General features: G+C 47.5%; 1 protein-coding gene across 3 annotated transcripts in view; it reads left to right on the top strand.

Moving 5' to 3' along the window:
• Positions 1-12,702, top strand: part of DSCAM (DS cell adhesion molecule) — a 602,651-nt gene that overhangs the window by 383,080 nt on the left and 206,869 nt on the right. The gene's annotated exons all lie outside the window — the stretch shown is intronic.

The following is a 12,702-nucleotide window of genomic DNA, read 5'->3' as shown; positions in this document are numbered from 1 at the left end:
GCCTGTTAGGTCCCCAAACACAGCTACCATGACCCAGCACCAGACCTTGGCCCCTGCATCAATTAGATTAGGCCAATGTGGGAATGTAGGGAACTGTGGCATGTTCTATAGACCTAAAACAGAAGCATCCCTCATCTCAAACGTCAGTGTGGTTGGCTGAGAATCACTGGAAGGGTCCTGCTCCGAGACCCCTAAAGAAATGTGTGAGTGAAACAAACTTAGAGAATTTACACATTTGAGATTTCCTGTTGGCTTCTGAGGACCAATATTCATGAGCATTTACTGATTGCATTTATTCTAGATGACATTTTACAAGTATTATTTCTATTGGTGACTTTTCGAGAAAATTGACGATTGATGGGATGATGATGATGATGATGACTTTTAAAATAATGTTTACTAAATCCCTACATCCATTTTATTGTATACAGAATCATAAAACAGTGACTTTTATAGAATATGGTTTAGCTTTCGATGCGTATTGTTTTCCCCCAGTTCCTCTTGTCTGTTTAACATTCGAGCTCTCAGGATACTAAGAGAAGGTTGTAGTGTAGTAGATTAGGCCAATGTGGGAATGTAGGGAACTGTGGCATGTTCTATAGACCTAAAACAGAAGCATCCCTCATCTCAAACGTCTGCTCAAGTCATCGGGTCTCCGTGAAGGTGTATCTTCCTGGGAGCAGGGAGGTAGTACGGGGTGGGTGGGGGGGGTCACACTCTTGCTTGGCATGTGACTGGTTGCAGTTCAATTCCCAGCACCACCTTCGGTTCTCTATGCCCAGCCAGGAGTTACCCCTGAGCTCAGCACTGGAATAGGCCTTGAGCACGTTTTCCAGGTCATACTCCTTCTAAAAAACTCCCCCTTCCTTGCAAAAACAAATGCTACGAGTCTCTGAAAGCTGCTGAGCTTGGACAGTCTGTGGTTTCCTGATTTTCCAAGAGTTGTGTGCTTCCACCTGTCAGGACTATATCCACTTATATTGCAAAAATAGCACTGAGAAATAAATGTATATAATTACATTTAAAGACTTGAACTCAACATTCATGTTGTTTTGATGATGGTGATTGATTGATGCTTTATAAGTTCACACGCCATTGTGCTCTCAGCAGATTGTCAGGAGCGTTTGGTTTCTGTGGTTGTGAGAACCGTCTGGATTCCCCATCTTCCTTCCACCCTCAGGCCTTGTCCCCAGGACACCTCTCCTCCTTCTAGTCACACAGCGATGCACTTTCTATGCAACGCCTGCTCAAAGAAAGTGAAATGTACTTAAAATTGGTACTTAGAAACCAGCTTTGCACTTGTGGGCAGAAGGCCTGTGAGTGAATGATTAAGGCCAGATGCAAAAGACGGAGATGTGAATGGCATTGTTCTTTTTCTACCTGGAGCTGTGAGTAAAAATTGGGATATGTGAAATTCCCTCACTTTCTGAAGAGAAGTAAAAGTGGAGCCAATTAGTTGGAATCTGTTTCACAGGATTTTTCTTATGAGAATTGATTCAATATCATTTGTGAAAAGCAAAATACCTCAACCCTCTCCCACGCAACATGCTCTGGAAGGCCCAGAGGAGAGAAATACTTGGTAAAACTATTTGTCAGTATTCTTTTTATCATTGTCCCTTGCCGGGAAAAAAATTTTTTTTGACCAAGAAAAAGATCAGATGAACTAAAATAGGTCTTCATCATATTGAATAAAGTAATTTATCACAGTCTAATTAATGGCTTTATGTGATTCTTCAAATATGTTAAGTTTCTGTAGATTTAATGTTAACTCACAAGTTTAGCAATCGAATCCAGGAAAAAATATTTAACAACCAGAGATTTGGTAACTAGGGAAGCTGGTTAGAATTTGGTGAAGAGAAGGTTCACAGTCTAAATTTTACACAGAAGCTCTGAATATTAAAGAACAAGCACATGATGATTTTACGGTCCCAACTTAGTCGGTTAAGTCATAATATTTGGAAGTAACTCCAAATTCAGATCTTCTGAAGCACAACTTTTGTCTTTATAACTTATCCAGTAATGGGATAAAATGTTGTCACACAGGAGAATTACATGGGGGAGCATTGTTTTAAACCCTGATGTCTATCATATTTATACTAATAAAATAACACGTTCTTTTGTGACATTTTATTTTGTAGATGAGAAATAGGCATTAGTGATTTGTAAAATCCCAAAGTCGATCTCTTAAAACACTTTCAGCAGTCCTTATCCAGAGTGATCATTTCCAACTCTCATCTTCCTAGTGGGCCCTTCTCTGTCCTACCTGCACTCCCTTCCCTCTCCGTGGCAGGCTGGCTTCCGGCCGTGGACCAATCCTCCTGGCCCTTGTTTCTACTGTCTTTGGGTAGTGGTCTCCTACTATGTATTTTTGTTATATCCCACAAATGAGTATGATCACTCTATGTTTGTCCTTTCCCTGCTGTCTCATTTCACTCAACATGATACTCTTCTTGCCCATCCATGTATAATAAGCAAATTTCATGATTTCATTTTTCCTAATGGCAGTTTTATGTATCAACACAGCCAAGTTTGAGTGCTGGGACCCTGAGTAATTAGAAAGGCAGCCTTTGAGAAGTCTGAATTACTTCCTCTAACTGCACAGCGAGGCTGTCACTGGACTTATCTTAATATATCTTATTAACATAACATCTCAACTTATTATATTCTCTTAAGTTAACTTATTATATTAACTTCACTGATCTTAACTCTGACTTATCTTAAGGATGTCTAACCAGCATCTGTATGAAGACTACACTAGTTGAGCAAGTTAGGATAGTTAGGATAGCAAGTTACACAGTGGTTGAGAGACATGTTCGATAAAGGTATCAGTGAGAACTGCTGAATTTGCAATGCACTTTGGAGGCAACGTGACTAACACACATTTTTAAAGGATGAAGCTTGAGTGGTGAGCACGTGACTTTCCAGTCCAGAGCCTGAATTCACTATACCACACCTCGAACCCTCAACATCACTGGGTGGGGATGGCTTCCACAGCAATTCAACAAAAAGGACAAATAACCAGTTCATTTTTGAGTCTACTGCACAGCGCATTAAAGATGGCTCTCTTGGGTCGGGGGTGGGGGCAGGGGCACAGGGGGTTGTTCCTGGCTTTGTGTTCAGGGTTTATTTCAAGTAGTAAAGTGGCAGGGACCTGCCACGGGTAAGACAAGCTCCTGAGCCCTGGACAGGCCCTGTCGACCCTTCAAGGCTTTTAAAGTCAAAGGTCCTCCCTTGTACCCACTAAAACTTTCTCTAAAACTAGGGCATCTGTTATAACACACATGGGGAATATTCCCACAATGTGACTCTCAGTAAATATTTCTCCTTGTTAACTCTATTGAGCAAATGAAATTAAACGCATAAGATATACCAGCTCCTTTAATCCATAATAGAGAGAGTTCTTTTTAATCCATTGTATTGAAGCTTCAAGCCGGGGAGGTTGGGAACTCAGGAGGTGGACTTCACATTAGGTCATTATTCTGGATTCAGAGAAACCATCACTTTTAAATGAACTGTACTTAGTGCCAAAGCAGCTTTCTTTGAGCCCAATTTTCTTCTAATTTCAGTTGGCATGGTAACGGCTAAAATGAATTAGCTAAGGACTATAAGGTACCCTTCTCTCTAGTGAAGCACTCTATTTTAAAGTCCTATTCCACTGTGTATATGTGCCATAGTTTCTTTATCTGTTCTCTGACACTTGGGGTTTTTCCAGATTTGGACTATTCTGGATAATGCCAAAGGAACATGGGAGCACAAGTGTCTCTTCTGAATAAAGATGTTGGGCTCTTGGGGGAGATGCCAAGAAGCAGAATTGCTGAATCAATTGTTAGGTTGTTGAGCCGTGTTTATACTGTATTCCAAGAGGGGTTGAACCAGAAGGCATTTGTTCCAGCAGTGGAGAAGGGTCCTTTTTCTCGACATGCACACCACCACTGATGGTTTTCACTCTTTGTAGTTTATTTTATTTTTTGCTATGGGAACCATACCCGTGCTCAGGACTTACTACTAACTCTGCTCTAGTGTGAATGTTCTTTCGGTCAGGGCCGCTGAGATAAGAGACACGAGAGAAAAGAGATTTGCTGGAGAGGCTTCTTGCTTGCTCTGGCAGAGAGCATAGAGAAGTGCCCTCAGTCCCTCTTATTTGCCGTCCTATGAACACATCTAATGCACTCGGCCCAGAGAAAGTAATGGGGAAAAGGAGCTTACAGGAGGGACAACAAAACATCAAGCGATATTTTGTCCTGTTGACTCTGTAATCCCAATGATCAACAACCTAGGGATCCAGGCGCCATGGATTCCAGCCCATGAAGGGGGTATGAGAGAATGTCTGCATTCCAAAGCTGGGCTGGGTGAGGTATGTGGGGAGGGGGAGATTGCTTCTCTGCACTGCCAGGAGTCAGAGGAAGGCCAAGGCAGCTGATGGAAGAAATGTTGACCCTTTCCAGATCAGTCAGACTCACAAGACTTTGCTCACCCACTTGTGAAAGTGGGGTCCAGCGTTCTACCCGCTTGTGGGTCAGCCTCTGAGGACCCATCCTATAATCTGACTGGACACCAACACTCTGCACTCAGGGATCACTCCTAGCTGTGCTCAGGGGACCATATGGGATGCTGGGGATCAAAACCAGGTAGACCTCATGCCCTATCAGCAGTACATTGCTCGGGACCCTCTTTTTACTCTTTTTGATGTGTGCTGCTAGCAATCGCTTGTAACTGCTGAACAAAACCTCTTTAAAGGGGCTGGAGCGATAACACTGTGTGTGGGGGGGGGGGCAGGCGGGGGATAGCACAGCGGGTAGGGCATATGCCTTGCACACGGCCGAGCCAGGCTCAATTCCCAGCATCCCATATGGTCCCCTGAGCACCACCAGAGGTAATTCCTGAGTGTAGAGCCAGGAGTGACCCTTGTGCATTGCCAGGTGTGACCCGAAAAACAACAACAACAACAAAAACCTCTTTAAAGCACCAATTGAGAACAATAAGCATATTCTGTTAGACTCCTCCCAAATGATGACATTTATTCCGTTCCTCAGACATTACCTTTCCCTCATTCCATCTTAAGCCATAGTCCACTTGGCAAAACCACACACACACACAGACCAAATCTAATTTTTGTTGAAAACCCACGAAAGCTCACCTCCTTCCATTGAGTTCCTCCCCGTCTAGCCAAAGAGAGAGGGTGACTCCGTATGGCAACCGTTAAAGACAGCAGAATGACCTTTGTAGATGAGGGGCCGTCGGTAGCACATCCCTGGGTGAGGGAAGAAATTGGATGAGCTAGAAAATATAGCAGCTAGTCAGGAAAACGGAAAGGGAGGGAGAAGAGGGAGGAGAAAGATTAAGGAGCATCTTTGCATCTATAGGATTCAATCTCTAATAGAATAGGGCTCCCTACTGATGGATTGGCAGGTGTGACCCAGGTAATCCCTGGCACCCCGGGACCCGAGTAGCACTGGACCCTCCATGTGAGTTGGCCAAGAATCGCTGATGTGTCTCAAGACCTACTCAGGACTACTTGGGAGCCCCCACCCCACCACCACCCAGATGGAGAAGGATGAGACTTCAAAACTACTGGCTTCACATTTCAGACCCAGGGTCCTGGGAATCTAGGTGCTTAGTTAAGGCAGAAAACCCTGTGGGGGGCTTGAGCAATAGCACAGCGGGGAGGGCATTTGCCTTGCACGCGGCCGACCCTGGTTTGATTCCCAGCAACCCGTATGGTCCCCTGAGCACCGCCAGGAGTAATTCCTGAGTGCAGAGCCAGGAGCAACCTCTGTGCATTGCCGGGTGTGACCCAAAAAGCAAAAAAAAAAAAAAAAATAGAAACCCCGTGGTCTCTGGAAGGAGAAGCCAGGCCAGCAGCAAAGTGCGGCAGCCACGAGAAGCCGCAGGGGAAGCCTTGGCTGACAATCGGATCATCGGAGAAGTCAGTTGCAGCGGCAGTGATGGTGAGGCTGAGGTCAAGGGTGGGGCCTCCTGGACCATATTGCATCAGAGTTAACTGTGCGGAGGTAGCACCAGCATAGGGCCACGAGGAACCAGGGGTGGCCTGTGGGTGCCGAGTGAGGAGGAGCCTCGGGTCTTGGCGCAGAGCAGTGTCCTGCTGCCAATGCCCGGAGATGCTCTGGCCAGGAAACATTCTCCCGTGGCCTACAGCCCGCAGCGGGGGCAGCTCCCTTGCTCCCATTGCTGCAAACAGGCTGCTGTGTTGAGAGTCCCGACTCTTCCGTTTGAATAACCAAGGGCTTTTGCTGTCTCCCTGTCCTGCGGGTCCTGCCCGAAACATACCGATGGACTCACCTGCTGGTTGGCCTGGCCTGGCATGGGAACCAGGACGGTCCCTGGGGCCATGCTCGGTGGGGTGAGGGGCAGCACTGGGCTTACTGAGAGAACACAGCAGCCTCCTCGCTCCTGGCTCTGCCCCTACGGGCAGCGCTGCCAACACGGTGCCCTCTTGTCTGAGAGCCCTCGGAGGCTGGTCTCCTCCCGCCTCCCCATCGCCCGCCATGTGTCTGCCGTTTCTGGCCTGCATGATGCCCACCACACAGAGACACAGCGCTAGCTGACTGTGTGGGGAGGAAGACCCCGCCAACCCACTCTCCTGTTCCTGCACTCGTCCGTCGGCTCTGGGGGCCATCTTTCATTTCATTCCTCCCTGCTCTCTCCGATTTTGTAATGGATGTTCTGAGTGCAAGGGGTCAGGGGTGATCACAGAAGTAAAGTCGGTGGTCACTGCACCAGAAAACACACATTCTGGTGGCGGAGAGTTGTCGATCATCGGGATGTCAGGTTACACCTGTACGGTGCAAGGTAAAGCTGGGAAATGTGGGATGGTGTGAGTGGCGGGGTGGTGTAGGCCGGAGGACAGAGGAAGCCTCTCTGAAGACATTTGGGGGCGGGGCAGAGTCCGTAGGGGACCTTGGGTCACTCTGGCTGCTCTGGACCAATGGCCCTGCAGTTCAGGGCCAGGGTCTGGGAACGCAGTGTGTGTGGGGTCAGGGGTCACCAGGCCACCTCTGTGGAACTCAGGGCCCTTCAGGGCTATCCCTGCTTCTGCAGGGGGGTCCATATGGTGGGGAGAACTGCACTGGCGTCTGATGTGGTCAAAGCATGCACCTCAAACCTGGGCTATCTTCCTGGGCCCTGGAAACATTTTGAGCAGCAACTGTGTGTGGCATGAAAGTCCCAGCACAGTGACAGAGAAAGTCCCAGCACTCTTTGCAGGAAGCGAGTTCCAGGCAGCTCCCAGCAGTCACAGAGAGCCTGGGTCAGGGGTGAAATGTGAGGGGTCACATCAGGGAAACGTAAGTTAAATAGTGAGAGATTACTCACACCAGGGAGACTGGCATTTGCCACAGAGAACAAGAGCCTGTGTTACTGTGGGTGCCGGCGGGGGGAGGGACCCTCATTCACTGCTGGGGGGATGTTGACTGGTCCAGATTTTTGGTAGGTATGGACACTCCTCCAAAAGTCAGAGACTGAGTTTTCATCAATCCCACTCCTGGAAATACACCCCAATGGCACAAAAACACGATGCAGAAAAGACATCCGAAGCCCCGTGTCCACTGCAGCACTGGGCCAATGGCCCTGCAGTTCAGGGCCAGGGCCTAGACACGACCTAGGTGCCCATGAACAGACGACCGGATAAAGAAGCTGTGGTCCAGCAGCACAACGGAACACTACTGGAAGAAAGGTGAAGTTGTTTAATTCGCTGGCACACGGACGGATCTGGGAAGCATCATTCGGAGAGAAATGAGTCAGCGGGAGAGAGACGGGCACAGAATGATCTCACTCACATGCGGGATACAAAGAGATGTTGAAAGGGAATTACTAATGCCCGAAGGCTGCGGAAACAAGGGGCAGGAGAGCTGGTAATTGGCAGGATCCTGGCGCTGCCGGTGGGAAGGAGAGGCGGGTGGGCGGGTCAGGGAAGGGGCCACTAGGACGGTGGCAGAGGGATCTGGTCTCTCTGGACAAGGACTAGTGATGAAACGGGGTAGTGATGCGTATAACACACGATCAGGAACATGAACCACATGCCTAAAGGGAAATTCTTTTTGAAAGAGGAAAAAAAGAAAAAGAAAACAGTGCCTGGTAAGGCGGGGGAGTGGGGAGGGGGGCTGGGGACAGTAGCGGAGGGGAGGGGTGGGTGCTGGAACACCGCACACCTGGAACTCTGCCATGAATAACCTTGTAACTCTGGAATTCATGGTCATTCACTTACAAAAATGTTTTACAAAGAAATGTGAGGGTTTAGACACCAGCAAGGCCCTGTGCTCCCTTGGGTGGGGGCTTCGAGGCCGTCGTTAGAACATCGTTAACCTGGAACATCATTAAACTGAAACTGATTGGGTTTCAGTTTCCAGGGTCCTCTGCTAAACTAGACTTGCGCCAACTCTCATTGTGAATAGCTGCGATCCAAAAGAGAAAAGCCATGTCTATAAGCTCTCCGAGCCCCCCCTCCCCACCAGATAGCTGCTGGCCTTCCAGAAAGCTCTATTCCTCCCAGTATTGGCAGTGAGGGAACCTACATGGAGTGATTGGAAATGTAGCTACTGAGGGTTCATGACTCACCAACAAAACAGCAGAACGTGCCCAGGATGAAAACATGCGTGTCACATCGGAAACACACTGCTACTCCTTTAGGACAACGATCCGAGAACAATTGTCAAGACCTGCTTTCCTGCTCCCTAAAGCTATAGCACTACCACTTCAGTTTGCTCATGTGCTCATCCAGCAGATATTTCCAGTGTGACTTCTATATCCGTGTGCCGTGTGCCGTGTGCTGAGGTGACAGTGGTCTTCAAGAAAAGGGAAGTTTTACCTCACCGAGTATATAGCCCGGAGTGTGAGGCAAAGAATTCAACAAGCAAAATCACCCAGGGACTCACAACAACGATGCAAGGGCCAGGCAGCGTTCTGTGCAAGGACAATTCCATCCACAGCATCAGAAGCTGGGTCCTACCTAGGTGAGGTGAGCCGAGGTGTAAATAGTGGCCCTGAGAATCCACGAAGCAGAGACACACAAAAGCATGCTTGACATCCAGCGGCCAGGGTGGTGGTGGGGCCTGCGCAGCCCCCGAGAGGGACAGTGTCAGGTGACGAAGGTGGGGGTCCCAAGCCTGCAGGCCTAGGAAATACTCTACAGTGGATTCCCCAAGGGCAGTGGGGGCGTCCCAGTGATCCGAAACAAGGAAGGCACAACCCCTCACACTTCGGAAGGGCCCTTCAGGCCTCTGTACAAGGGAAGGGTTCAGGAGGCCGGTAGGGGGCGAGTGGGCCCAGTAAGAGGCTTTCAGAACCCCGGAGGAGAGCCTGTCTGAGGCGGAGTTCTGAAGGCGCTGTGAGGCTCACACTGGCCCGGAGCTTGCTCACCTTGCCTGAGCTACCTGGACCCAAGAGCCAGAGGACCGGGAAGAAGGGAAGCGTGTGACTTCCGCGAGGACGCCGCTGCTGTGAGCAGCCGGGGCCCAGATGCCCTTGAAGTCGGGGGGGGGGGGGGGGGGGAGAGTGACTCAGAGGTGCTCCACACCACCTGGGTGCTTGTCAGAAAGACAGAATCTCAGTCCCCTCAGACCTGCTGCCTGGGAATATCTAGGGATGGGACTCGGCAATGGATCCAGAGCCCTCCCAAGGCACGTCCACGTGAGAACCAGTGGCTCACTGATGAGGGACCAGTGTCAGGTAAACGCCCCTCCCTCCAAAAAATGCCTTATTTTTGGATCAAGAGAATCATGCTGAGCCCAGTTTCAGAGAACTCCCACGGGTTGCACAGAGAGACTCGGGCTGCTGATGTGCCCAGGCCAAGAACAAGGAAACATTCTACCTAGAAGGAGGCGGAAGGTATCTGGCTCTTGGTGGCGAACTTCCTGTTTACCCATCATGCTCAGGGTACGGTGATGGTGAGGATAATTTGAAGATATGCATGTAATCGTTTCGAAGGAAGATCATCAGTAGCTTAAACCAGGAAATGAAATCGGAGAGATGAAAGATATTCTCAATTTTATGGGCCATTTCTGTCTATAATTACCTTATTCTTACAATATGTCAATGGTTATTCCCCATGTTAACCTCTTTGATTGCTTTTTAAGCAGCATTCCTTTGGATTGGAACCAGACTGGGGGGAGAGGTCATGGATCAAGTCTGATTAGACATTCTTCCAGAGAAATGCAAGAGATTAATTTCCCTGCCCATTTGACAAGAGGTTTCTGGTTCTTGGCAGGATTTCAGCCACGTAGAGTAAAAAGTAGATCACTAGAAATGCACCTTCCACTTTGGAAAGAAAAAATCTGACATGTAGTGAGCTTTGTTCTCTCTTTAAGGTGGATTGATACACTTTACTAGGAATCTGTGATTTATGCCATCTCTAGCTTTATTCCTAGAAATAATTTTCTCACTGTCAGATAGTCATCTTTTATTACCTTATTTTGAATATATATTTACATTTTATTCAGACTATTTGTCTCAGAATACTCTTTAAATGAAGCAAAATTGCTTACAAGTGAAGTAATATTAAATACCTCCATTGACGGTGTGAATTATGGACTGAATTTGTAACTTGGAAGCAACGTTTTCTAAAGATATGATAAGGCTGGACAGAGCTAGTTTTACTAAATGAATCAATGCACCTACCTACAAAAATTAATTCCTCGGGGGTATTTTAAAATCTGAATTCAATTGATCCCACACTAAGATATATTGTAAAATGGGTACTGAAACTGTCAGAATTTACAGATTTGAAAATTAAGTCGAGAGACATTTGATAACTTGCACAGATAATTCACCTGGATGCAGCAGAGCTGGACGCCAGAGCCAAGGGCTGGTCCTTCCCCCCCACTCGTCTCTCAGCTCTGAGTTCCATCTCCAGCTGCTTCCCAGGCCTTGATCTTCCCTTGTTCTTTGCTGTTTTATGGCCGAACAAATCCCCACCACCTCTGTCATTATTTCAGAGTGTAAATATGCCCCAAACTAACCTAGACTAGGATTATCGCCCCCACCTAGCCCTCCGAGTCTATTTCCTGGGCTGTCTGGCATTATCAACTTACGACACATTTTTGTCTGGAATTTTGTCTCAAAATGAATTTTGTCTCAAAATTTGGTCTCAAAATGAGGAGCCGGGAATATTGTGCAGTAGTCCAGGTTAGCCTTGGGGGATTCGTGAATGGGAAGAGGGGGAGGGTCCCCATTGGCTAGTATCTGAGATACAATGGCCATAACTCACATCCTCTCACACAATTCTGTGTCTTATTCAAATTCAGCAGTAAATCACTCATCTTTGAGGGGATATTGGAGGGTTCTGATACCTCCAGGGGCTGATTTCCAAGAAGAATCCATCTATTCTCTTTAAAAACCCAATGATTAAAGCATTTGCTTTCTTCTGACAGGTGTGTTTTAGGCAGAGATCATTGGTATGTTCGGGCCACAGAGGGAGTTTTTTTTTTCTCAACATTTTGCAAAATTCACCAAATAAACAGCTGCTTGGATTATTTTCTAAGTAGACCATGAAGCGATGACAGTGCCTCACATCAAGTATGACCTCAGCTCAGCCACATTGGCTGGTTTACATTTTTTAAAAAAAATATTTTTTATTGGGGCTGGAGCGATAGCATAGTGGATAGGGCTTTTGCCTTGCATGCAGCCAACCCAGGCTCAAATCCCAGCATCCCATATGGTCACCTGAGCACCGCCAGGAGTTAATTCCTGAGTGCAGAGCCAGGAGTAACCCCTGTGCATCTCCGGGTATGACCCAAAAAGCAAAAAAAAAAAAAAAAAAAATTTGTTAAAGCTCCATGATGTACAAAGTTGGGTTCATAGTTGGATTTTAGACATACTGTGTTCTAGCCCCAATCCAGCCCTAGCCCTAGTGTCCTGGTCCCTCCCTCAGGGTCCCCAGCTTTCCTCCCCTCTAATCACCCCTTCCCAGCCTGCCAGCTTCATAGGCACCTTTTAAGTTTTGTTGAAGTTCGGGTCTGTTGTTTCCAGTGCCATTGACTCTGTGGTGAGGATATTTCGTGACATCACTCCTCTACGCCACCAACACACTTGGCCCCCTTGGGCCCTGCTCCCTGACCATCTTCTCCCCACTCCCTGCCCTCAGTTTTTCCCTTCTATACCTTCCCCTCCCTAGACTCCAGGGACAAGGATGATCTGGGCATCCCCCCTCTCAAACACTACATTCCTTTTCCCAGTTATCATATATATATATATATATATATATATATATATATATATATATATATATGAGATCATCCTGGGTCCTTCTTCTGGCTTATTTTATTTAACATGATATCTTCCAAGTCCGTCCATGTGACAGCAAATTACACGACCTCATCTGTCCTTATAACTGTGTGGTTTTGCATTATGTCCATATACCACATCTTCATAATCCACATATCTGTCATTGGACACCTAGATCAATTCCATATCTTAGCTATTATACTAAACGCTGCAATGAATGATGGCATGTATATGTCTTTTTGAATAAATTTTTTTGTGTGTCGGGGGGGAGGGGTTGGTACCAATCCTTGGGGGGCCTAAGGATTCTCAGCCAACCATGCCGTGGTTCAAGTGTGAGGCTTGAGGCTACAGTGCTGCCTGGGCACTGTAAGGCTGCAATTTCTCATGTTACCTCAGCAGAGCTTGGGAGACTCCACATCTGGCGCTGCTCAGGGCTGGAGATAGAATCAGGGATTGCCGCCTGCA

The sequence above is a fragment of the Sorex araneus genome, chromosome 2 (genome assembly GCF_027595985.1).
Source record: "Sorex araneus isolate mSorAra2 chromosome 2, mSorAra2.pri, whole genome shotgun sequence".
NCBI lineage: Eukaryota > Metazoa > Chordata > Mammalia > Eulipotyphla > Soricidae > Sorex > Sorex araneus.
The sequence above is the reverse complement of the archived record's forward strand: the minus strand, read 5'-3'. Positions and strand labels throughout refer to the sequence as shown.